Source organism: Vigna angularis, chromosome 2, assembly GCF_016808095.1.
Source record: "Vigna angularis cultivar LongXiaoDou No.4 chromosome 2, ASM1680809v1, whole genome shotgun sequence".
NCBI lineage: Eukaryota > Viridiplantae > Streptophyta > Magnoliopsida > Fabales > Fabaceae > Vigna > Vigna angularis.
In genome coordinates this window covers 31,625,867-31,652,713 of record NC_068971.1, presented here as the reverse complement: position 1 = coordinate 31,652,713, position 26,847 = coordinate 31,625,867, and the positions used below count along the sequence as shown (strand labels likewise).

General features: G+C 36.3%; 1 long non-coding RNA gene across 2 annotated transcripts; it reads right to left on the bottom strand.

Annotated features, from left to right (window-relative positions):
• Positions 1-17,859: 17,859 nt before the first annotated feature.
• On the bottom strand, positions 17,860-26,132 carry LOC128195623 (uncharacterized). Of its 2 annotated transcripts, XR_008247327.1 has the most exons (3): positions 23,031-26,132; positions 22,773-22,899; positions 17,860-18,083 (listed from the first exon to the last, which is right to left on the bottom strand). It is a non-coding gene; the product is annotated as an uncharacterized LOC128195623 (long non-coding RNA). The 2 variants fall into 2 exon arrangements; XR_008247326.1 differs by lacking the exons at positions 22,773-22,899; positions 23,031-26,132 and adding an exon at positions 18,400-22,764.
• Positions 26,133-26,847: the final 715 nt, after the last annotated feature.

Below are 26,847 nucleotides of genomic sequence, written 5' to 3'. Positions count from 1 at the left end.
CTACTGTTAGCTTTAGCTTGTTTTGTAAAAAAGGCCTTTTTAAAAGTCCAAGTATTTGGAAGAGTTCTTGGTGCTCTTTCAAACTCTTGCCAACTTTACTTGCTTTAATTTTAGCATAGCTAGACAGGTGAGTGTGTCTTGTTAGCCAAAGCAACAAGCCTCACCATAGGAGTGGACTTTAATATTGATTTTCTTTGTGTTTCACGTTTAGGGATGACTTAGGCTAAAAGGGATTAAACTCTAAGCCTTATCACATTAGAGTCCGAGAGTCTAGTCTTTTAATTGTGCTTAATTGTTTGTGAGTTGTGTTCTTTGATTTTAAAGGTGATTTTTGTTTAAAGGGTAACTAGTAGTAACCTAAGACATTTCTGGCAAGGTAAGACTTGGTACTTAAGAAGTCTTCATGACTCACCTCTCTTACCTGGGACTTGTCTAAGTGTGAATCTTGTATACCTTTCACACAAAGAAAACTTTTAAAAACAAGGATGTCTTGTTATAGTTCATATAGGTCTTCTAGGTTAGATAATGTTGATGAAATGTTTAAACAAGCTAGGAATCTTCCATCCTTTGGTAAAGACATAGGTGCATTAACATACCTAGCTTGGGAAAAAGAAATTGATAAAATAAATCCTTGGTTTTATGGAGAGGGTGAATATTATGTCCTTAGCATATATCTCTCTAAGTTAGAAGAGCATGCAAGTAAGTGGTGGGATGAAAGACAATATCATGTTAGGAAAGGTAGAAAGTCCTCCATACGTGATTGGCATGATTTAAAAGCTTGCATGAGAAGAAAGTTTGTGCCTTCAAGCATTAAAAGAAATCTAGAACTAATTAGGGATTGCATTGATGATGGAAAATTATTTCTTGAGAGTTTAAATGATCATGGGTTTCTTCATAGAGAATTAGAATTTGGGGCAAGACTTAAAGAGATCAAGGATAAGAAAAGAGAAAGAGAGATTGAGAGAAAAGAAGAGGAAGAAAGGAAAGAACAAGAGAAGAGAGAGAAGAAAACATGAAAAGAGAAGAGAGAAGAAGAGATGAATTAAGAAAAGAAGAAGAAAGAAAAGAAAAAGAGAGAAAAGAAGAAAAGAGAGAAAAGCGAGAAAGAGAGAAGAAAGAAAAGGAGAAATTGTTGCTGATGACAAATTCTATTCTTTCCAAGACTATGGAACCTAAAAGGGAAGGTTTCCAAATCTTTACTTCTTTTCCAATCATGGTTTATTCTTCAAATATGGACTTTTCTTTCAAACCAATTGTCATTATATATTCTATGAAAACATTCTCAAAATATGACAATTCAAATCTTGAGTTATTGTTAGGTTTAAGAAAACAATTAACTCAAGACAAAATTGAATTTGGACTTCTAAAATTTTCAAAGATTACGAATCAAAGTATTAGAAGTTCTTATTCTCTTGCTTTTAAAGAAAAATTCTTTGGATTGATATTAACTGAAGATATATTTGATGTGTATTGCAGATTTGTGTTTGATCCAGGAGGAAGAAAAGTATATCTAAAGGAATAAGGCCACTTCATGGCTCTGCTCCCAAGATTGTGTGGAGCTTCTTCATAAGGTGATGCCAGATTTAAGGACAAATCTTTTTTTTTTAAGAGGGAGGGTGATGAATCATTATTTTATTCACTTCATTTAGTTTATTGTGCTAGAATTAATCAGGGAATTGTGCTTAATTGTCCAGTATTTTCCCATTTTACTGAATTGAGCCTAATCCGATCAGAAATTCTTATTTTAATTAATTTGAATTATCTGAAACGAATTATTTACATTATTAAGTGCAGGAAAAATTTTGGAAAATATTTTTGGACATTTAGACTTCTTGGCCTCACATCACATCACCATCCATCCTCTCCCACCACTGGAACACCTGAACAAGCCTCAGACAGGGGCAGAAGTGCCTAAAAGTCAGTTTTTTTGCCAATGGTGACCTGTGTTCACCTGACTGAGTACCTGTGTTGGACTTTCTGTACAAATTTGCAATTCCTCTCGGGTAATCGTTTACAGGGGTGCTGTAAACGATTACCAGTGCTGCGTGAATGTTGTGTCAACTTGTGTGTCTTCGTTTGAGTTCAATTCTTATCCGTTTTGCATGCAATTTTTTTTTCATAGTTTTGTCTGGATGTCTATTTTCACGTATAGTTTTTACTTTGTTCAAATTCGTTTTGTGCTGTTCCCAGTATTTATTTTACTCTCCTATGTCAGTTCAGTGCTTACTGTTGAGTGTTCTAATATGTTTGCATTGTTTGCTTATTGTTTGGTACTTGTGGTGGCTGGAATTGATCATTTGATGGTGCTAAGACCTCTCAACACTCTTAAGCAAAGACTAAACAATTCATATCACAATTCGGAGGAAGTGGGAGACACTACAATAGAAAAAGGGAAGTCACACACATAGAAGTGGTGCACGGCCCATGGATTACTCTCGGCTGTTGCAATTGCAAATTGGAAATAGAATTTGTGTAATTGGATGTGCAAGGAACGTACAAGCAAAGAGTAGAGAGGAGTAGAGTGCATGTGGGGCTGCTATGTTGACATGGAAGAGCACCAAAATCACAATTGAGATAATAGAATGAAAAGGTGGACAGCACCTTGTTTTCTTTTCATTATTGATGTGACATGGTTTCACGTGATGCAACATTTAAAGAAGCAAAATACAATGCTCTTTCTCACGTCTGAAACAAGATAAGTGGAGGCCCCAAACACATCACACCACGGCATTAGCCTTCTATTTATTTTATGAAGTACCAAACACCACACTATTTCTTGGTTTGAAATGAAACATGGTTTCCATTTGGAAGAGATGCATTGAAAAAGATGACAAATGAGAAGAGGGGCCACGTTGAAATAAGCAAGGTCACGTATTTGGAGAATTCTAGAGAAAGATGTTGGCCACAAAGAAATATTTTAGTGTAGTTTGGAGTGGAGCATACATGAAGGGCCACCACTTTCACGGTTTTGGCTTGCAACAAACAAGGAAGCTACGTTCCATTGATCTCCAAAATACAAGCATCATTTTTAATGGAAAGAGGGAGCCACCTAAAAGAAGCAACACGTCGGTCCAGTAAAGAGAAGCCAACCACACGGCCTTGGCAAGAAGAGGAAGCAATACAGCAAGCAAACTCTCCACAGCTGCAGCACGTAGGTAGCGTTCCAGCAGCTGAGAATGAGCTTCCCGTCCAGCAGCAGCTCACGGTAGGGAGAATCAATGAAGACAGCAGCTTGGGGGCATGAGCTACAGCTGAATGGAGGAGGAAGAAGGTGCTGGAATAGAGCTAGTGCAGCATCACCTTGGTTGGAGTTTGGCAGGTATCACGGCCCTGGTCCAGCGTGAGAAACGGAAGAGAAGGGGCTGTCATGGCTGGAATCATTGTTTGAAGACAGCAGTAGCATCCAGTCTTCACACTGCAAGCACCCATCCATGTTGAAGGCATCTCTCGGGTTTTTTTCCAGCCACCATCAACAAGTCATTTTCTTATGGAAAAGAGGGACCACCATTTGTGAAAGTTCACGTAAAGAAGAGGAGATTTTGTAGAGTAGATTTTAGAAGTAGTTTTAGGACAGAGAACAGCCTGGGAGGAGGCTCTCGCCTCTTTCTCTTCCTCTGTCTGTGTTTTCATTTTAAACAGTGCAAAAGTTGTAGAATTTTATTTCTGTGTCAGTGTTTGGAGACCATTTCGTGTAGTTGTTTCAGTCAAGAATTTTAATTTAAATATTGAAACTTTGATGAATTTTATTTTCAGTTAAGTGTTTTATTTTTGTTATCTTTTTTATTTTACCATTTATGATTTTCTGCACCGTTAAATTCTGTCATTTTGTTTTACTTTCCATTTTATTTTCAAACGTCATTTTTTTTAATCTTTGATAAATTTTATTTGCAATCAAGTGTTTCTATTTTTACCGTCATTAAAATTTATTTCAATATTTTTAATTTTGCTTTATTAAATTTCCAATTTTAATTTTATTTTCTTCGCAACCAAAAACACTATCAAACCCCCATTACTTGTTGATCTGAGACTGAACCCAAGTTGGTCCTTGTGAGACGACCTAGGAGTCACTTCCTAGTAACTGTACTGCATATTTTCTTGCAATAAAATTTGATGGGCCGCGACACCCTTATCAGAGGGTATGATGTAATCCTGTCCGACGTAGTCTTTATTTTGTATTTTTACCTTTCCTAGGTTAGCTTGTAAGGAGAATGGGTTACTATAAATATCCAGCTTCTCTATTATAATGGGGACTTTTGAGCTTAATGAGAATTTGTTTTTTGACCTTTAGAAATAATTCTCTCTTGAAAGTCACATGCTAGAGAGTCCAAAGACTCCCTCTAGCCACCTTCCAAGCACCTTCCTCGTTCTCTCATTTCTCCACGTTAACCATTGTGCTTCTCACTCATCCTCCACGCTGACTCTCCACTGCCACTCTCGTGCACGCGTCAGCTCCTTGTTACATCTCCGCTCCAACGCTACAACACATTCTTCATTCCATCACGCCTCAGCCACAACGTCATTTGCATTTCACTCTCTCAAGAGCTCCTCGGCCATCAACCACATCCTCCTCACCGTTTTGCTTTGGTTTTCATCACAGATTTCACGATTCAACCTTTATTCTACCTTGCTTCTGTCATTACAACCCTAGATCCAGGTTTTCCACCGAATATCATCTTCTCCGCTAGGGTTTCTTCATCTTTCATCATTTTCTCTGATTTTAGCCAATTAAAATCACTCTTGATCCGTTCCAAACCTTTTCCACCGTTCAATATCCATTTATCACCGTTTAATCGGTTCAAATCGAGTCTATCTTCACTCCTAGGGTTTCATTCGTGCCTCTCGGGTTTCCACAGATTAAATCCTAGAACCTAGGGTTCCATGTGTTCAACCTCAGTTTTCCCTTAGATCTCTAACTTCTATTCCATTTCGCTGCGTCTTTACTCATCGGAGAAACTTGGAGGAGTCCGAATCGTGCTCGCACAGCTTCTATCGTCATCTTCTCGGGTGCTCGTCCATCAATGTCTCTTCACAAAAGATACAAAAGATATAAAGAAGATGAAAAGTTAAATGGAGACCTTAATAATGGAGTTTATGGGCTAAGAGAAAAATATGGGAGAAAAGGAGATTTAGGTGAGAGAGAGAAAGAGAGAGGTTGCAAATTAAGTTTAAGTTTCACATATAAATAAGAAAATTGAACATCATATACAAGAAAAATTATCTATAAGAACATTTTCTTATGGTTTTGAGTTAGATGTGACGTTAATTTTTTGTTATTTTGACTTAGGTCTCATTAATATTGCATATCCTACATTTATCACTTCTTAAAAGATCCATGTCAATGATACTAGAGTTGGTTTCTTTTAATGACCAACTCAATCGAATACGTGGGTAAAAATATTATATGTGAGGGGGAGAGATAGATTGATATATGACAAGTAGAATCATGAAAAGTTAGGAAGAGGATATGATGGAAAAGAAGAATGAGTATGAAAATCTAATAATTTATAAAAGAAAAAGTTACTCAAACATAAATCCTGAAGAAAAAACCCTCTAAGTGAGGCACCGCACTACTTCACTTAGAAAACCAAGTTACTTCACCAAGTACTAGACTAAAAAATCTTATAGACAAGATGAGACATCATGTCACTCAAACAACATAGAACAAATATTGAGTTATTCGAGTAAAAGGAGAGAATTCTTTGGATGAGTACAATATATGAAAGAAGCTCGACATCCCAATGCTTGAGAACAAAAAGGCAATAAAGCACTTGAGTAAAGGAAAAACTCGACTTCCTAAGCACAATAAGAATTTAAGTGTCCATGCAAAGGAACAACTCGACATGCTAGTGCTCAAGCACAAAAGCATTTTAGTGTTCCAGTATATGGGTAACTCGACCACAGTATAGGAGGAAATAATAAATTGGCGTGACAAATATAGAGGCAAGAGAAAATCAACATTCCAATATAGAGTACCTACAAAACACTAAAAGGGGGAGAGGGTCTCAATAGTGTTAATGGAAAACTTTTTGCAACCTTTCTGATATAGCACATTATCGAGCTCTTGAAATATTCTTTTAAATAATCGTAGGCTTGACTTAATAGGATTTTGCAATAACTGTTTTTAGCGTGCTATTCATAATATATATACTACAACGTTTTGTTAAGAACTTCCTTTATAAAATAAATCGTTTAGCTTGGAAGATTCTCGTGTTTGGAAATAAAGCACGACTGTAGGTTTTTAGAAAAAGATCATTTAGGTAAGAGAAGAGATAATTTCACAAGAGATCTTATATTGGTTTGCTCCAACTGAGCTATGTCAAGTCTACTCCGCAAAGGGTTCCACTATAACCTTCACCGATTACAAATGAGTATTAGCACCACTCATGGTACTTAGCAACCCCACCGAGATTTCCTTTGAGTATTCGCACCAATCCTGGTACTCAACAACCCCACCAAGATTTCCTTTCAGTATTAGCACCACTCTTGGTACTCAACAACCTTAGCTGAGATTATCTTTGAGTATTTACACCACTCTTGGTACTCAACAACTTTGTTAAGATTCATCAACTCAAACAAAGTTCAATTGTAAGTATTTTAATTCTCTTCAGAATTGCAATCAATAATGGCTTACAAGTAGTTTAAACTATATCTCTCAAGAAGAGGATTTGATGACAATACAAAGCAGTCTAAACACCTGCATGTGTTTCTCTCTTCTCTCTTACAATCGTAAGCAATATGACAATGAAGCTTGAGAGTATCTCTTTCTCCTTTTCTCTTCTCTTCTCTTCTCTTACTTCTTTTTTCTTTAGCTTAGATGTATTCTTTTTCTTGATCTCTTTCTCTTCTTCTTTTCAGGATGAGTATTCTTATGCTCTTAAGTTATCCTCGTAATTTTTTTCTTGAGAGATCTTATATTTATAGGCTTCATGGATATATGTCCGTTAGACTGAGTTTGTAGTTTATAGTTTTGAAACTTGTGCTTTCTCTTTCTTCTTTTCACAACAGCGATTGTGTAAGTCAACTTTTTCAGAGCAGACATGCTTTTTTAGTTCTTTCCTTGAAGTAGGTTGTACAATCTTTTTAGACTTTGCTTCAAGTATGGAACATTTGGTGAATATCTTCTTTGTCTTTAACGTCCACTTTTTTATATTTGATTTGTAGCACCGTGGATGCGTACAACTTATCTCCAAAATTAGAGTAAATTGTTCATACAGTAGATATATATGTCCTTTCTTATCATTTTTGTTGTTTTTGAACATTGAGCATTTAATGTCATTTAATGCTTGCTCATAACAACAAAGTGTTTTTTATTTTCTACCGTTGGGTAGCATTTTTCAATTAAGCGCTTTTCTCTAAGGATACCAAGCATAGATATATACTTCATCATAAGATCAGGTATTAGTTAAGCTCATGGCATTGTTTAGTTAAGTAAACGCTTCTTTTTAGACAAATAGCGTTTAACTTGCTTAAGCTTTCTTACACATTTTAATAATTAAGTCTTTTAATATATTTTGTCCGAGACATTGTCTCGGCCTATTTTATTTTTTAGAGAGGTTGAAACTTATTCAAGGTATTATAAGCATTGAGCATTTAACTCAATCTCTCTTGGACACTTTTAGGTAGAACATCATTTAGCCATGCATATGGGTGTTTTAGCCTAGATGTTTTTTCTATTTCCTAAGACCTAAGTGTTTATCTATGTTTTTTATGTTTGGAGTTCAGGCTCTAAGTCTTGTGTTTTCACCCTAGGTTGTTTTCTAATTATTATCCTGTTTTAATGTTATTTTATTAAACTTCAAAACATGAGAGATTTTGTGCACATAGACGATTTTGTCGTTAACACAATACTAAGGTACACGAGTTATCCACTACCTCGAGTCCAAATCAAGACTAAAGAAGGTGGCTTGCCTATTTATCCATACTCTCAGTATAGACCACTAGTTCGCCAATCAGGAAGTTGGTTTTCTCCTTAACCTAGAGTAGCAACATCAAGCCTCAAAGCTGGCAAAACCCAAACAACACAGTTGGAACTTGGTACCAACTTTGGATCTCTATTCGTTAGCTCTAACTGACCTTAGTACATAAGCTAACAAGGATGTCCCCCGGTCATCACCTGAACTGCCTTTACTTCCTTCAACACCAAGCGAATTAAATAAAGAGAGACAACAAATGCAAGGACAAGCGTAGAGAGGACTCAAAGAGTGACAATGATTGCTTGTAATGAAGTAAGGATAAAGAAATCCAATATAGAAAAAAGTTAAATCATCATCAGCTTGTTAAGACAAGACAAGCTCGTCGATAGCCTCCTTGATTTTGAAGTTTAAACAAACAAGTCTTGGATATACTTCTAGAGTGAAAACAATCAAAACATTAAACTAAGTCAGAAACAAAAAGTGTCCTTACAACAACTCTAACATATATAATTCACCAAATGACAAACCAGAAAGAAGCGTCTATAAAATTCATTCCAAGGTAAGAGTTCCAACTCAAAAGACAACATCAAAATGACAAACTAAAAACACCTAAACTAAAAGAAGATAGGTAGAAGTACAAGTAAGGACTTTTAGCCTCGGTTCAAAAACCAAAGCAAAAAGGTTACGAGGTGGTCCTCATGTATTTCCTTTGGAGTTAGAGGTTTTAAGACAACCTTGTGCCCTTGGAAGTGAAATGACATATTATTGGTAAGACCATCATTTTGAACATTTCAATCAAATTGCCACGGTCTACCCAACAAGATATGAGTGCTTCCATTGGTACAACATCACATGAAACCTCATCTTCGTACTTACCTATGAAAAAGGAAATATAAAGTTGTTTATGGACCAAGATTTCACCCTCCTCACTAAGCTATTAGAGCTTGTAGGGCTATGCATGCACGATATCAGGTAACTTGGGTTTTTTTACTATTCGTGTGCTAGACACATTGGTACAAGTTCCCCTATCTATGAAAAATGTTCTCTCATTGAGTTTGATCAAAGTCCTTGTGGACTTAACCCAAGAGACATATTATGACTAGCAAGTCTCCATCAAACGGGACTTTGAAATCATCTTCACTATAAGAAGAAGAAGAGTAAGAAGTGTGTGAAAAAGAAGAAGGAGGAGACTCATCAATGACAAAATCTTCTCCTCTAATTCAATTTGCCCTTTTATTGGGGCAAGAAGATGCAATATGACCATGCCCTAAATATTTGAAACATTTAATTGGCTAGGTCATAAGGTGACTTTGGCTTAGAATGTAGATTGTTAGAAGAAGAATGATGTTGATATTTTTTGCTAGTCTCCTTAGAAACATCTTTGTCCCTCTCCAATGATGATGAAGATTTGTAAAATTTATATTTGGAAGAACTTGAAAACTCTTTGCGGTATGATTCTTTTCGCAAATTTGTTTTTCAATTTTCATTGCTCTATGAACCACAACATCCAAATTTTCATCAACATGAGGTTCAACAATGTCTTGAATGTTTCTATTGAGACCACTAATCTAAAAATACAAAAGGATCTTTTTTTCCATAGAATGAAGGTCAATTGAGCTTTGGCAAATGAAGCAACTGGTCACCACCAACTCTATCATCTTGGCGCTTCTTCGAAGGACCATGGCCGTGAGGATCCTTCTTATGTTCTTAGTGTCCAAAATCTTGCTTCCCTTTCAACTTGAATTCATGTTACATTTTATGGTTGCGAAAATCAATTTGGTGTTGCATTTGTTTGAAGGCTTTCTCCAACTTAAATTTTCTTATGGTGCTGCCAATATTAGTAGCCTCTTTGGAATATGATTGCCTAGAACCTATAGATATACTGCACACCAAAAAAAAAACAGCAAGCTACAAAGCCAAAAGGTTAGTGAAAGTAAAAAAAAAAAGTAGCAAATACAATAGCCTCTCTCTAAGTGTTTGCTCTCGGTTTGGAGAAAAACAAAGGTAAAATGCACTCAATTCTCAAACACAATCTTCTATAGAGATAGAATGGTCTCTCAAACAACAATTTCAGATTGTTAAATCAGTTAAATAGTAAATGAAAGATGTACAATCAGCCACACTCAATCACAGATACACTTCAAGAGGCATAGACACCAAGAAGCCAAAAAAACACTTGAAAACTTACTAGAAAAATATGGAAAAGGAACCTAAAAAACTAATAAAATGGTTCAAACAAAATTAAAGAGGCACAACTAGAGGCAATGAGACAAAACAGAGCAGAATCACTAAGCAATAAAGACAAATGGATAGGTTAAAAGTGTAGCAAAAACTGAATTCACACAAGCAAGAGGCAATCACACCAATAACTCTATTTATGCAAGAGAAAGATATAAAATGAATGAAAATAATTTGGCATGCTTCAAACCTATATTTTTGTGAATTGATGATAGTAGACAAATAAACTGATCATAACGGTTGAAAATATTGTTATCTGTAATGTGATTTTGATACTTAAAGCACCATTTTCTACTTAGAAACTTGCTTGAAATCATGTTTTTCTGTTAAGTTGTGTGAATAAGAGAGTGAAGGTTGTACTTGATGATTTTATGACTAAATTCCCTTGTTATGGCAGGAAATGAGATAATATGGAAGCAGAACTGAAGTGCCAAGGAGATGGAGCTTAGAAAGAGCTGAAAAAGCACTATAAAGTAGGAGGGCCTGAAGCTTGAGCGCCCTTTTTGGAACCCTCAATGCCAAAGCCTACCGCACACTGCCTGGGCGCCCTTTTTGGGGCACTGAGCGCCACTTTTCCTGAAGAACCACGCCTGCTTACCCTCCAAGTGAAGGTGAGCGCCAATTTTAGTGTTGTAGCACGCCCGAGCGCCCTAAGTGGGGAGCTGAGCGCCAGCGAGATGGGCCTGGGCTTCGTTTCTGTTTTGATTCCACTCTATTTAAAGGACCCAGACGCCCTAGGTTTGGTATCTTTGGCAGAGGAGGTACAACAACACACTCTTCCACTCTTTGAAGGAGGATTTGGATGCGGGAGCTTCCATCTTCAACTTTTAGGGTTTTTCTATCTCATTCTTCTCCATTGTACATCTAGTTCCACCATGACAATGGGGAACTTCTATTTGTTGTTAGGGGATGATATAACCTTGTGAACTCTCATGTATTTGAATATATTCTTAATCATTTATGCTTTTTTCATTAACTGTTAGGGTAATTCTTCTGTGATCAATGCTCGCTTTGTTTAACTCATTCATAGCGTGATGTATGAATTGCATGAGTGCCGGGAGGTTCCTTACAATTGAGGTTCTTGTAGAATTATTCCCAAGAGCAGTATTTCTCAAGGATGGGGGTATTAGTCTTGGTCGTTTTAAGCTCCTGATCTTCAGAATTAATTATTAGGAATGCTAGGAATCGTATGAACTAGTAATTAAGGTTCTTCACCGAGGGATCGAGTTTTAAGTAATTTAGTGAGTGACGTTGACTGTAATGAAAGAAGAAGAATTCTTATATACATGAGAGTAAACTTGGTGAAGTCTAACCCCAACAACATATTCATCTCATAACACAAACCTCATCCATTCATCGCTGTGTTACTCTTCAAGTGATCAAAACTGCATTCATATTTAATTTTCTGTATTGTCATTCTAAACCAATGATGTCGTTACTTTTAAGTCTTAATTAATCGAGTTATCACACAAATGTCTAGTGCTGAGAGTCTCTTGGGACACGATACTTGGTCTTACCATTTTATATTACTTGTACGATTCGGTACACTTGTCAAAGTCTCAACAACTAACGGAAGGAAACACTAACACTAGTACAAACACACCGTATAATGTCAGTGTTTTCAACCTTTCACGTCAAATTCGAGGTTGACGTCATATCGGGAGACATTAAATTGACGTCGAACACAGAACCATTCGATGTTCACAATAAAGCAAATTAACGTCGAATTTTGTAAATATTCAACCTTAGTCCATTTTTTTATTCTTTTTTAATTAATTGTGATTTTTTTTACAGTTCTACGAGACCTGAAAAGTAGAAAAACAACAAATTTCAGTTTTTTTTTATTTTATAAAGCATGAACTTTGAAAGTGTAGTGTAGTATCAACAACAAACAACTATAACAAACAAGAAACAAGTTTAAAAAAAATAACAAACAACTTCAACAACTAAGTTCTTCAAAACGAAAACGAAAACTAATCGTTCATCGAAATAAAGTGTTGCCACCAGTGGGAGTGAAAGCAGAATGCGCCTATAAAGGACAAGAACACGAAAATAATCGATCAAAACAAACGAAAATCATACTTAAAGTAATTAATTAACATGTATTTGTAACAAATGAAAGAAAGATTACATGTAATGGTCGTCAAACTTCGTTGCAGAAAAGTTTGAACAGAGAAGAAGGTATCGCGCGCTAAGATAAAGTGAATGAATTTTCAATCTCCTGCTCAAATTTTTACTGAATTCACTAACCTTTTAACGTCTAACGTTAGGGAATTCGACGTTTTATATCCTTTTGACGTCTAATTCTAGGGAATTCGACGTCATACGTGAATACATTTTCACCTTCGCGCCAAACATTTTCGCAAAATTTACCCAATATAACAAATTGACATCGAATTACAATTCTAAACGACTTCTGATAATTGCATTTATTTACAAAAATGCTACCAGTCATTTTTAACGTTGGTTATTCAGTGGTAGGACGTTGAACGCATGTCGTTATACACTGTTTTTGCACTAGTGTAACGAAGGCTCTACGAAGGAGGAAGGATGTTAAAAAGGGTTGCAGAGAAGGAGCCTCTATTTTTGTGTCCAAGGTTCTTTAGCTTCAAAGAGGGAAAACTCACTTCCAAAAATTTTAATCCAATTTTCTAAAGCAATTACCGATGGCTCTAATCCATCAATAATGATGATTTAATTTATCGACGAAATTACCAACAAATATTTATGCATATACTTTATTGATGTCAATACTAACGAAAAATTAACTAACAAAACCTGTTGGTAACATATTATTACTGAAAGAAATGATCAGTTGGTAAATATTTGTCCATAATTTATGTATTTCTTGTAATGAAGGCCAAATATACCTTAGTTCCATTGTCTTCTTAACTTTCTTGCTCTCGTTAGTCACTCTTGGTTTCTCTTGTCTAATCGTGTTGTATAATATTTTCTCGTAAATGACATACAAAAGATACTTCAACATTCAAGTAAGTATTCAATCTTAATAAATACGATAAATACTGATAATTAAAAAAATATTAAATGTTTTACCTATATATTATATTTATAATGTCTTGATAATTTTTTTCTTTTATAAGATCTAACTACGATCCAATAATATTTTAACCTTATATAAAATCTATAAATTATGTCTATAATATTGTTTTCATATACATTGGTCGGTCTTTCAAGTAGACGCTTATTACAACCGATCAATTGGGGTTTATAGTCGGTGTGTACAATATTCAAAAACAAAATTTATAATTAAATTTAGAAATAAAATATAACTTTTTATAATAATTGAAAGACATTTAATTTTTGCTATATCATTTATACTTTAATGAACCAAATCGATCCTACATAATTGAGCGAGAAAGCATCTTTCACAGTATTGCAAGTTATATGCGTTAACCTTGCAGTTATATTTATGACGACTCAAGAATGTATAAGATATTAATAAATGCGACTGAAATTATAATTATAAAAAAACAACTTATAATTATTTGGAAAACAGAGTTCCGTTTCTATTGGATTTGCTATGAAGGCTATAGATCTTGCTTGGACTTTACGATTGGGAAGGATTCTGATCTTTATGCTGTTTTCCTCGAGAGAATCCATGACCAAAAGAAAAAGGTAATATGGCAATAGAATCTAATCCTACAATGAAAAGTGAAATAGCTTTATATTTTACTACCATATCAAACACTTTTTAACAAGATAAAAAAGCAATTATTATTATTGTATGCTTATTTTCTCACTATGTATCAAAATCAAGTATATGAATGTTATTGTATCTTTAAATATTTCTTATAAATTGTGTATTTTAATTATAACACAATTACACTATTTAAAACAATATAGTTTTATGATACTTTAACTATTATATTTATTAATTATTAATATAGTAAACGTGTTATGTCTACTTGAATTATTTTACCTTTAATTTATTTTAAATTTGAACAAATTATTTCAATCCACACTATGCCATTAGATGTAAATATACTATATGGAAAATATGTAAAAATTGAAAAGAAAGTTATCTATGTTTTATTTTCTAAATTTATCCGTTTTACTTCATCTCAAAATATTACTCCATTATAGTGTAAAATTGCTGGCTTACTCTTTCCTTTTCTATTTTGTTTCTTTCACAGTAGTCTAATAGAATTGTTCTCTTTTCACCAACCGACAGAGAGGCAAGTGATTAAGCTTTGCTTAACTTGTTACTTAAGTGTCAATGATTGAAGAATATATATATATATATATATATATATATATATATATATATATATATATTCCAGCACCTTTGTCTTAAGAATATATGTGTAGTGCATTATTCTTAAATTTTTATTATTTTGTGTTTTATTTATTTATTGAAGATTCTTGAATGAGATTGATTTGCCTTATTTTATGTGGAAAAACTAAAGAGTACAATATTCCTGAAACCTCTCTAATTATTATCTACTAAAATCCATAGAGAAGTTTCGCAGCCACATTCACCAAAATTCATTTACGTTGTATTTGTTTTTTTATAAGAAGTACAGGGTCATTCTCACACTTATGCTAATGCTATGTATAGGCATAGGGCTACGCTTACAAGAAATAAGAAACAAAGGAATCTGTTGAGCTTTTGGTGCGCTAGTCATTTTTGAGTCATGTTCTCTATTACTTTTTACACCACAAGTATAGGAAGAGTTTTTACGTCAGTTATTTTATTTTGTATATTGTATTTCGATTTAACAATTTCTAGACAAGATAAAAAATTTGACTTTTTGTCTAGTTATGAACTGAAACCTAAACTTTCATATTACCCTTATTTTCTCCCATAATCAAAGCATAAAACCGTAATGAAAAATATAAAAAAGAAATGGAGGACTAGGCTTCATGTGCATCAACAGGGAAAGATGTTTGACAGTGGTAGATGATTCTCATTTGCAACGGTGAACTACTTAGCACGAATCGAAGCAATTGGATGAGACATCCAACTCTCTCATTCCTTGCTCAGGAGGAAGAGTCACACCCGAACCTCTGTCTCCACACGAGACCCAAACCTCTATCGTATTGCAATTTGAAAATTTATACGTTCAACAAAAATTCTAAAAAAATAATGGTTACTCACACAACTATACCATCAAAATCATAAATATTTCACCATACCTTGTATAAAGTGAACTAAAACATAACCCAACAAATAACCAAAAAATTCACATTAATTAATTAAAATAGATTTTACTGATGCACCCGTTTGAATATACTAACATCAGACTCTCGTCCACTAGAACAATACTACCACTCCCATTTTTACTAAATTTACATCACAAAAAAAAAGCAAACATTTTCAATGTACCTCTCCCCCTTTTTCCTCTAAGTACACTCCCTTTTCCGTCTATGTACACTCCCTTTTCCATCTATCTTTTCAAATAGGACCCACTAGTCCTTATTATTTTAAAACAAAAACTTATTTTTCTCTCACCAAGTGGACCCCACGTGAAAAACTAATTTCCTCCCACCAAAAACTCTCTCCTCACAACAATTCACGCACAAGAGCAAAACCATTGCCCAATTTTTTAAAGAAACCTCCCTTACCCATTTCTCTCAACAAAACCCATGGACCCACCCCTTTCTAAACTACTTTTCCCCTCTTTATTACACTATAATATACGTATTCAATATATGTACTACTAAAGAACTTTAGGACAAAACTCCAATCCAAGCTTCGAGTGAGAAGAAACCATCAAGTAATCACAACATTTGGATTTGTTTGCTGTATTCACGTTCTAGACCAAAAGACACACAAACTGAAGACAAGATTGTAGAACGTATCTTCTTGGATACAATACACAATCAAAAGACTATAGAGTCTACAATTTTCAAACAAAAAGAAGCTAACTTTCAATAAAGACATTGAAGTACATGAAAGCACTACTTAGAATGGGAAGAAGAGTGAATGGAGAGGAAGACAATATACATTTCAATCAATCAACCTATTACAAGCCAAGAAGATAATAATATACATGCTCTAGAATCTCCTGCAACACTCTAACATCAGTTTAAGATCAAGAAGAATCATCACTTGAATATACTTCGAGATGAGTAACATATTTGGATTGAAAAAAAATCAAATTGTAGATATTTTCTCAAAGGTGTTACCAAGACCAAAGTTTGAACTATTTCAAGCTATACTTAAAATTAACGAATTTGCATCAACGAGGAGTATTAAAGTGTAATAAAAATACTAAAACAATCACTACAAAAAAGAAGGGTATTATCGAAGGCCAGAAGCCCTCGGAAATAGCCCAAAACCGTCGGTAAAAGGTAATTACCGAAGGCTTATCGACGGCCAAAGAGCCCTCGGTAAATCCCTTGTCGCTAACATTTACCGAGGGCTTTTGCCCTTCGGTAATTACCGAGGGCCAAAAGCCTTCGGTAATTACCGAAGGACAAAAGCCTTCGGTAATTACCGAATAGCTGAAAAAAAAAGTATAAACTCAAAAGTCTTCAATTTTCGCATAGTGCTGCGTGAATGTTGTGTCAACTTGTGTGTCTTCGTTCGAGTTCAATTCTTATCCGTTTTCCATGCAATTTTTTTTCATAGTTTCGTCTGGATGTCTATTTTAACGTATAGTTTTTACTTTGTTCAAATTCGTTCTGTGCTGTTCCCAATATTCTTTTTACTCCCCTATGTCAGTCCAGTGATTACTGTTTGAGTGACTTCTAATCTGTTTGCATTGTTTGCTTGTTGTTTGGTACTTGTGGTGGCTGGAATTGATCATTGGACGGTGCTAAGACCTCCCAACACTCTTAAGCAAATCCTTCATTTCTTAAATTTTAAGAAGTAATATTGGCTTGCCATCATTACACTACAAAAAAGAAGGGCATTACCGAAGGCCAGAAGCCCTCGGAAACAGCCCAAAACCGTCGGTAAAAGGTAATTACTGAAGGCTTATCGACGGCCAAAGAGCCCTCGGTAAATCTCTTGTCGCTAACATTTACCGAGAGCTTTCGCCCTTCGGTAATTACCGAGGGCCAACCGAAGGCTTTTGGCCCTCGGTAATTACCGAAGGGCAAAAGCCTTCGGTAATTTCCGAAGGGCGAAAAAAAAAACAGGGCGCTGGGCTGCTGCAGAATGTGAGACTCTCTGTAAAGTCGCGCCCGGCGCCCCCTTTGTCGCGCCTGGGCGTGAGACTCTCTGTAAAGTCGCGCCCGACGCCCCCTTTGTCGCGCCTGGGCGTGAGACTCTCTATATCACTTCTTCCTCACTTCTCATTACAACCATCTCCTAAATATAGCTAACTTATGAGCATATTCTATGCTTCTATCACCCAAATACAAAACCCAATGAGAAAATAAATGTTTCTCCATACATAAATTCACCTAATAAAATCTCTTTCATAACTATAAAATATCAAACGTATATATCTAATATAATACGTTTATAACCTACATAATATAATATCTTTAACAATAAATAATAAAATATCATTCTTAAATCTCTTTAATATAATACGTATATAAAACCTACCTAATATAATATAACGTACTTGATATAATATCATTCATAAATAATAAAATATCATATAAAAAAACTAATCATTCACGTATATTTATCAGTAGCATCCAAATAACCCAACTGATAACCAATTATTATTACACTATAAACCTGTTATATGCATTAGCTTTCAAAGATTTATATAAAAACAAGATCACGTTAAAGCCTCTAAAAACAACTTTTACTGCAAGAGTATATAGCATCCTTAGAAAAGACCTAGGATGAATCACGTAAAACATGCCAAACAATGCAGAGAAAATGTGTGCACTGGTATATAAAAAAAAACACAGGTAACAGTATCAACTTCTTCTACTTTCTCTTCGTGATCAGAAATGTCAGGGCTGTTTTCACCAGAATCATCATTGGACGAAATCTCAGCAAATCTGGTCCAACAAAAGAACTAAATGAATAGGATATTCAGTCAAGATTTGCTACAAGTTTTACTCATGTCAGATATTAGAATGGTCAAACAAAAACAAATAAGCATAATGTTTATCATAATGTAATTTGAATAGGATATTCTTGTTGATGATCAAAATCCCAAAACCATAGGTCTTTCCTGATGTAATTTGAATAAGAACAGATAAGCATAATGTTTATCAAAAATTTTATCATAGATAACATAAAAATAATAAATGGATGTAAGGAATACTACTGATGGGAGATGTCAGTTGTCGGCTCTTAAATAAATCTTAGTACCTCAAAGAATTAGTTGTTGACTCTTCGCTAAATGATACCCTACATTCAACCAAAAATAATAATAATAATAACAAAACAACAATAATAATAATAAAAGATTGTTTGCATCCGCCCAATGCTTCTCTTTGCACTGCAGAATCCTCTTTTCTCTGTCATGTAAACACAAACCAATCTTCTCAACATACTTCCTAACTTGCAATTCATAATCAAGGAAAGACCAACATCAACTTGCGAATAGCAAATTGAACTTGCATTAGCACATGGAAAACCACACAAAACTAATTTCTTGTGAGCTCAAAAACAGTAAAATCAGCATAAAGTTTATATAAAAGTTGAATAGTCTTGTGTCTGAGTAACAGTTACACTAAAATATAAGTTAGAACTTGACATGTTTGAAAATTCTGAATACACATTCTCAAAGTATAAAAGGCATGACAACACTTTGTTGGAAAATGAAAACTTTGAAGGCAAATCCAAATGCAGTACATATTAAACCAGAAAATAGGTGAAGTTCTATGTTCTGACCTTCTTCTGGTTATGCAGAGTTTGACAAATTTATAGGAAAAAAGTAAAGAAAGTAGCAAAAGGATAGTTAATTTTGAGAATGAATGAGAGAAAAGTTTATGAAACTTTGAGGGAGAAAAGTTTATGAAACTTTGAACATAAGTGCTCCACAATAAACCAGGCATCTCAATATTGCGGACAACCTCTCCCAGCTTCTTCATGTCGGTCTCATCATCCCAAGGCTTGACATCGAGTAGGACAGAAGACTTGCCACCTATACAACGTCATTCAGTTACAGTTTCCAACAATTTCAGCAATGAAGTAAAATCTAGAGATAAGAAAAAGCCCTTGTATGTGACAAGTTCTCATAAATTTCAACCATTGTTCTACTATATAGCAACATGCCTAGTTTCTAAGTTTCCCAAATAGCAAGACAATTTTACTTGAATTAAAAAAAGTCCAGAACAGCTTCCATCAATATTTTAGTTATGGGAAATGTTTCATGGACCAGAAATTACTGTCACCGTGCTCTTAAGAAAGCTTACTCTCTTTTATCTTGGCAGGCTTTTTAAACCAGTGGTGGTGAGCGCAACTTTGGATTGTGCGAGAAGATAAACCCTAAATCAGAACAACTTTGGCATCGCCTCCGTTTTCTTCTATGGCGCTTTTCGTGTCTTGGAGGATTTGTTCCTCGAAAAAGTAGAACGCCTCTCAGACCATCGGATTCCTCTCCTTCCTTCGCATCCCTCGCCACTGCCATTCCAACTGTCTGCACATGAGTCCAAGCAAGGAATCGTTGGATTTGATGGTCTCCCAATCTCTAAGAGAAGCGCGCGAGGGAGGGTGGGGTTCCAAGGGAAAGCCAAGGCAGGAAAGGCATGTGGTTGAGGTAGGTAAAATTATACAAGTAAATAACACACACTTTTAAAGAGACCAAACAAATATGAAAGTAGTAAACAGCAGCAGATGGAAGAAGGAGGAAAGCAAAATTAAAATTTCGAGAATAAGATATAGGAGACAAACAAATCGGAAAGATTTCTCGCCAGGATTCTAAGCCGCATGAACGAATCTATAGTTTAATTTCCCAGGGAGAACACGCCAGAACACCACGATGCCTCGACGACGAACACAATGCTCAGCCCAAGCAAGAGAAGAACAACACGAAGATGGTGCATAAATAGAAAGACAAAGAGAAAGAGTCAGAAAATAAAAGAAGAGAAGTGATGATTACGAAAGCAACTCCAATGGTACTTATGTAGCTGTCCACATACGAGTTATCCTGCAAGGAAAGGAAATGAAAAGATGAGAGAAAGCGAAAGAGAAGGGGAAATACGGTGAAGTGATGAGAGACCGACAGCGAATTAGAGAAGCAAGCATGAATTGCTGACGGAAGAGTCGCCGATAAGCAGAAGCTTGAACAGGTAACCGCTTAAATCAAATCAAACCAAACCAAACCCCAGATCACTAACACTTTCTTCCCCCAACCTCTTCACGTCACGACATCACCCCTGACGCAGCGACAACACCTCCTCACGCCGCCAAAGGACCGTCGTGAACAAACCCTAAGAGAAGCACCGTCCACAATGGAAGCCGTCACATCAATGCCTTCGTCCTTCAACCCCACACACTTTTGGAGAATGGAGAGGAGCTCGAGAACGTCCAATGGCGATGGCGGAACCGTAATACACAAGTGGGGTTCAATGGTGCTTTCAAACTCTGAACGAGAGAAGGAGACAGAGATTACATGGGGGAGAGGGGAGTGAACTCAAATGGAGGGCAGGTTGCTTTCGCGAATACGGATTTTGGGAAAATGGAAGAGGGAAATCCCAATTCCTGATTTCAATATGTCCATGCCTATACCGATGGCCAAACACCTTCGGTAAATTAGTTGCCCATTATCGACGGGCATAGGTCGTCCATAATAACCATTTTCATTGACCTTCGGTAAAGCCTTCGGTAATTCATCTTTACCGGCGACTCAAGTGACCTTCGGTATTAGTCCTTCGGTAAATAACACATTTCTTGTAGTGTTACACCTCACGGCCATAATAGCTATTACCCATTGGAAAATTCATTTTGGCAAAGCAATTGAAGCTCATGTTTTAGAGAATTTATTGAAGAATGAAGTGTGAATTTTATAATGGGGGAGACAACTCACGACACATTTGAATTGAAGTAAGGTCCAATATTTGCTGAAAAGTCACGCACATCCAATTACAATTCATTTTGGCAAGTATCCAGCATGGAACAAAAATGGGAGTGCCACCTAGGATTGAAGAATGTTTATTTGGCTTATGAGAAATGAATGTGGCCGTGAAGCATAATGGAGGGGACCACGTGAATGAACCAAGCACGGCAACCAGTAAACAAAAATGGGGAATCTTCTTTCTCTTTGGAAGTGGGAGCCGCACCCTTGTTGGCTTGGAACGTGATTTCCAATTGGCCATTAAATTGCAGCAAACAAATGGAATAAAAGTGGGGATCTCCACTAGAAAAGGGAATAATATTCTCATAAAGATGAGGGGTCACGTGAAGGGAAGAGCTCACGGTACTTATACAAGTCCAAATATTATATGACCCACAAAGGAATTAATTTTGGTGGTGCACTTGTGAAGGGGCTGCACTTCCACGTTCGCAAATGAGAAGAGGTATTACGGCATGCTTGAGAGGCCCGCACACCGTCCAGAATTGGCAGCAACACCCAATAGCAGCCTCGGTCCAGCAGGAAAGTTGCACGGTGATGAAGAAAAACACAAACGGATGGAGGCAGCCACCTGCAGCAAGGCCGTGAAGAGAGAGCTCCAAGATACTGCTGTAACTGATTCAGTAGCTGGCTGGAATGGAGAAGGAAGCACGGTGAAAAGCTTGGCACATGAAACTCCCGTGATGTTGGAAACGAAAGTGAAGTTGGCTGCTGGAAGAAGAAGATGGACGAAGCAGTTTGGGCATTCCAGCATGCACACACAAAAGAAGAAGCAAGAAAAAGAATTGAAGCAGACACGCTGAAGTACTTTGGAAGTTTTGGAAACATTGTTGTGCACGGTTATGTGGATAGAGAAGGAGAGGTGCACGGCGTTTGATGATGGATCCAGCAGCTGCTCCCTGCTACACTTCAAGCGTCAAGCAGCAACATTCAAGATACACGTCCAGAGTTGGTGTTCACGTGATCAGCGGAGAGGCGTGTGCAGAGGGAAGGATGAAAATGGAGAGTCCCTTGCTTAGTTTTGGTACGTCCAGGAGGTGCATTGGAGTAAAAGTGCTAGGAGACAAAACTTGGGCAGCACCACTTTCTTGCTTTTAAAATATTGAAGCATGGTGTAGGGAAAAGAAGGGGAGCAGCACGTCCCACACACAGACAACAGCAGCTGTATGGGCAAATCGCACTACCATGATTTGGCTTCAAGTGGAAAAGAAGGAGTGGATGGTATTTAAAAAGTAGAGGCCGTGAAAGAGGGGTGTTCCAGGAGAGAGGGGGTGATGGCCTGGGAGAGGAGTCTCTCTTCCAAGAGAAGTCCCATAGAGTAGTTTACGTTGCAGGGAGTCTGAGTAGTGTAGGAGAGTTCCAGTAGAGGGCTGACGGCCTTGAGGCCTGGAAGGGGTCACGGTTCCTTCTCTTCCAGATTCAGATAACTATTGGTTATTACTTGGCTGTAATGTATAGATTCAGATAAAACAACCAGAAAATCCAATACATAGTTTTCACATACTGATGTACAGTTTCATATCAAATCAAGAAGTAGAAGCTAACTATATTTGATGGTGTTCGACAAAAACAAACAAACAACTTTGTGCATAAATCATGCTATTATCCAGCACTAAAAGAGGAACTTCTAAATGCAGTTAACTACAGCGTAGGAATGTTAGCAAACCTGATAAAAAGCTCCACAGCATCCTCTGCAATGGCAGCCCCAGCCCAAGTAGACCACCACTTAAAGCAGCATCCACAACACGTCACCACCGCAATGCCCTCGTCACGCTATCCACGAAGCACGACCCCTGCTGCCACAACCGCAATCCAATATAGAATGACTTGCAAGGAATTGCAAGAAATTGGAAGCACGAAAACAAATAGCAATCAATTAAGGAGCAAGCCCCAAACCTAAAATTCACATGAACAGAACACTAACCTTACTGCAATCCTAGCGGCAACACCCTCCCTACTCCACGGCAGCCGCGATAAATGCCCCAATCACCATCCACCAACACCCTTCCCGGAGAATCACTCAACAAAAGCTCCAACTGTACCGAATGAAGGAGGATGCCTCAATCACCAACGGTCCCTACTCCACGGCAGTCGCCTCAGTCACCAACCGTCCTCGCACCGTCAACAACAACCGGTGTCCCGCCTCACTAACACGACTGAAGGAACGATGACGCAGTTACGCACTCCCTGACAACATCCGTGAGCACACTGACACAACGCGCCTGAGGAGAGGATTCGCAGGGAGAGGGATATAGGGTTTGGTCGACGAGCTCGAAATGGGAAGGGAAATCAGAAGTTTTGGTTTTAATTAACCCTTAAACATACGACGGCCTAGGACCCTCGGTTTTTAAAATCACCACCTCATTACCGAGGGCCTAGGGACCTTCGCTAAAATGCCGCCGGTATGTTGCGCTTTTTTTGTATTCAATACCGAGGGCTCAAAGACCTTCGGTAATAGTGTAATAGACCGTCGGTAAAGCACTTTTACCGAAGGCCGTCTGTAAATACCCTTCGGTAAAACGCCAATTTCTTGTAGTGAATATAAAAAAACCTAAGATAAAAATATTAAAGTATAACACAAATTATAGAACAATGTAGGACAACCTACAATAGGAGGAAAAATCCATAACATTCTACATAGGTAAAAATAAAATTGTTACTATTTTGAAATTGTAAGAGAAATTGTTCATCTGATTAAGAAAATCAGTAGTACAACAAAGAAAAATGACAACTGTTATTTTCGACATTTGACAATGGTTTTAGAACCGAAGCATATTAAGGTGAGGTAAAAAAGGGGGATTTTTGGCCTCGGTTATTAATCAAACAAACAAGGTCAGGATTTTGTCTTAGTTGAAAAAACTCGAAGTAGTAACCTAAAAAAAGAATGGGTTTTTGAAAACGGTTCTACAAGAAAACACTACAATAGACCTTCTTAAATTTTAAATAATTATTTAATTTAAAGGTTTTATGACTATTGTTATAGTAGGAACTACTGCCATACATTTAAAATCTGATATACTTAATCCCCTCCGTTGTTTATGTAATTGCTAGTGCTTTATGCTTTGGTTATTTTGGAATATGCTACCATAAGTCATTTTTAAATAAATTATTTATTTAATTTAAAGATCTTTGACCTTGGTTGGAGCCTGTTAGACATATTAGGTGGTTAGAAGACCATTTTTACACTGGTGAATGTGGAGATAGTAGAATGTGAAAATAGTAGTTGGAAGATTTGTTGGAAGTCCCACATCGACTAGTTTATAAGTGGATGCAAACCTCACCCTACAAGCCGGTTTTATGGGGTTGAGTTAGGCTTAAAACCCACTTCTTAACATGGTATCAGAGCCATGGTTAGAGCCTATCCTAGCGAGTTCTAAGTGGACATTCTATTCTTCTATTCCACCCCCTATCGGGCCGTTATCGGACCACCCAATTTCTAATATCACGCACGAGATGTCTATACCTCGGCGTGAAGGGGGTGTGTTGGAAGTCCCACATCGACTAGTTTATAAGTGGATGCAAACCTCATCCTACAAGCCGATTTTGTGGGGTTGAGTTAGGCTTAAAACTCACTTCTTAACAAGATTATTTCTACATGTTCTAAGATTTCTAACTATGTAAAATGTTTTTTATTTTTTTTCTCCTATCCTACAATTTGCATTATATTTAATAGTACTATGATTTTTATTCTTAGACATGCCCATATGCCTTATGTTCCTTAGAAAAATCTAAATCAACTTTGCAAGCAAACCTTTTGAAGAAAAACAGATTTACTGTCGGCGCATTAGATGTCACATCATCACCCACATTGAAACCCTAGTTATCGTTATAGTTTCCAACTTCTACCTCGAGAGAAACCCTGTTTGCCACAAATTCCTCCACCTTGACCAAGATTTAAATAGCTAATGTTGTTGAAGAAGCTCTTAGCAAGCTTCCAAAACACTTCTCTCCAATGCCCTCAGCAACCTTCCAAAACAATCTTACTTACATCAAGTTAAATCTAACCAAAACTTCTCTGTGTAGAACCCTAGCCTTCAACCAATCCACAAATGAAGACTGGTTGCACAATGCAAGAGACAAGGTCCTCCTTCCAAACCTAAAACCTCAAAATACCCAAACCTGCTCTTGCTGAGCCTACCTCGAAAACAGAAGACCGAATTGTCATCAAAAAAAGAAAATCTGCTTTGGTCTCATACCAGTTAATTGAGCCTTGCAAACTATTCTACCTAACATCTCTGAACCCTCCAAATTCCAACCGACTCCATCATCATCGCCCTGACCAGAGATAAGTTCTGATCAAGCTACCCTTAAAGCCCTAAACCCCAAAACAACCACTCGTAAACGATTTGACCAACCCTTTTATGCTCAAACTTCAACCTTGGCACTTCCATGACATTTGCTCATCTCTTCTTCTGACAATAAAAATGAGAATGTGAGGACAGACATATTTGACATGGGCATTGAGGACATGGTCATATCATAGATGCTCATCCATTATCCATGGTATCCTCGGGTGACGCGAAGCTGGAAATGATAGATGCTCCAATGATGCTACCTTTCTGCTGCTGATCAAGCTTCGTATTCCGATGAAGATATGGATAAAGAGTATATGTTGAGAGTGTCAGTTTCAGAGGATGAAAATGAGTGCACTAACTGAAGGTTCCCTCTCATGCATATGCCCTTCAGAGAATATTGGCTATCCAAGTTCAACGATCCCCCGACTATGTACTAGTCAATGAATCCCTATGGTGGACAAAGTACTAGTTGCTACCTGAGAAACTACTCAACGGGGCATTCAAACGTTCTCATCACAACCCTTAGACAACTGCATTTCTGACTATCGTCATTGCTACAATTAAATAAATGTCAATCTTGCGGTTGTTAAATGTCTAAAACCGGTTTATTTGTTGCACAAAAAAAAAATAGATAAGATTAAATTAATTTTATCTGCCAACGAACTTGATTAAGAATTTTACATAACACTTATAAGAATTTACAATAAAATGTTAAAAGCATAAAACAGTAAAAAAAGAGGATTTACAAGCACAAAAGAATACAAACAAATACAAAAAGACATGTCAATTCTTCAATTCTACCATATTATTTTTTATTAGTTATCATGTGACTATCATTCATTTAATATATAAATAAAGAACTCGAATTAATTAAATAAATTTCAATTAATTCGCTAATTATTCATTTCAAACCTTTATAAAGTGAGATTCTAGTTATACTTTACATGTTCCAAACATCTAAGATTAAAGTAATAGCTATTCTTCTATCTTTTAATCAAGCAAACCAATCTAAAAGATTGAATTAATTAAATAAGTGTAAATTAATTCATCTAGTTCTTCACTTGTTCTAAACATCTACATGTCAGAACCTATTAACACTTTACTTGTTATTAAATGCTCTCTTAAATTACACATTAATTCCAAGTGTTTACATGTAAATATTTACTCTTTTACTTAATCAAAAGATTACCAAAATTAAGAAAAATTGACAAAAAATTTAATTAAACTGTAATATTGAATTATCAATAAGTGTTCTAAGATAATCCTAATAGCATAAATTAGAACACAAAAGAAATAGATAAAAGTAGATTGTGTTTAGATAAAATAGAAGAACAACTCATTTATCACACATAACCTTGCAATTAGTTATGAAATTACAAAAGAATCAACTAATAAGGCTTGTGAAAGACCACCTGAAACATGAAATGATGGGATGGATGGTGATAA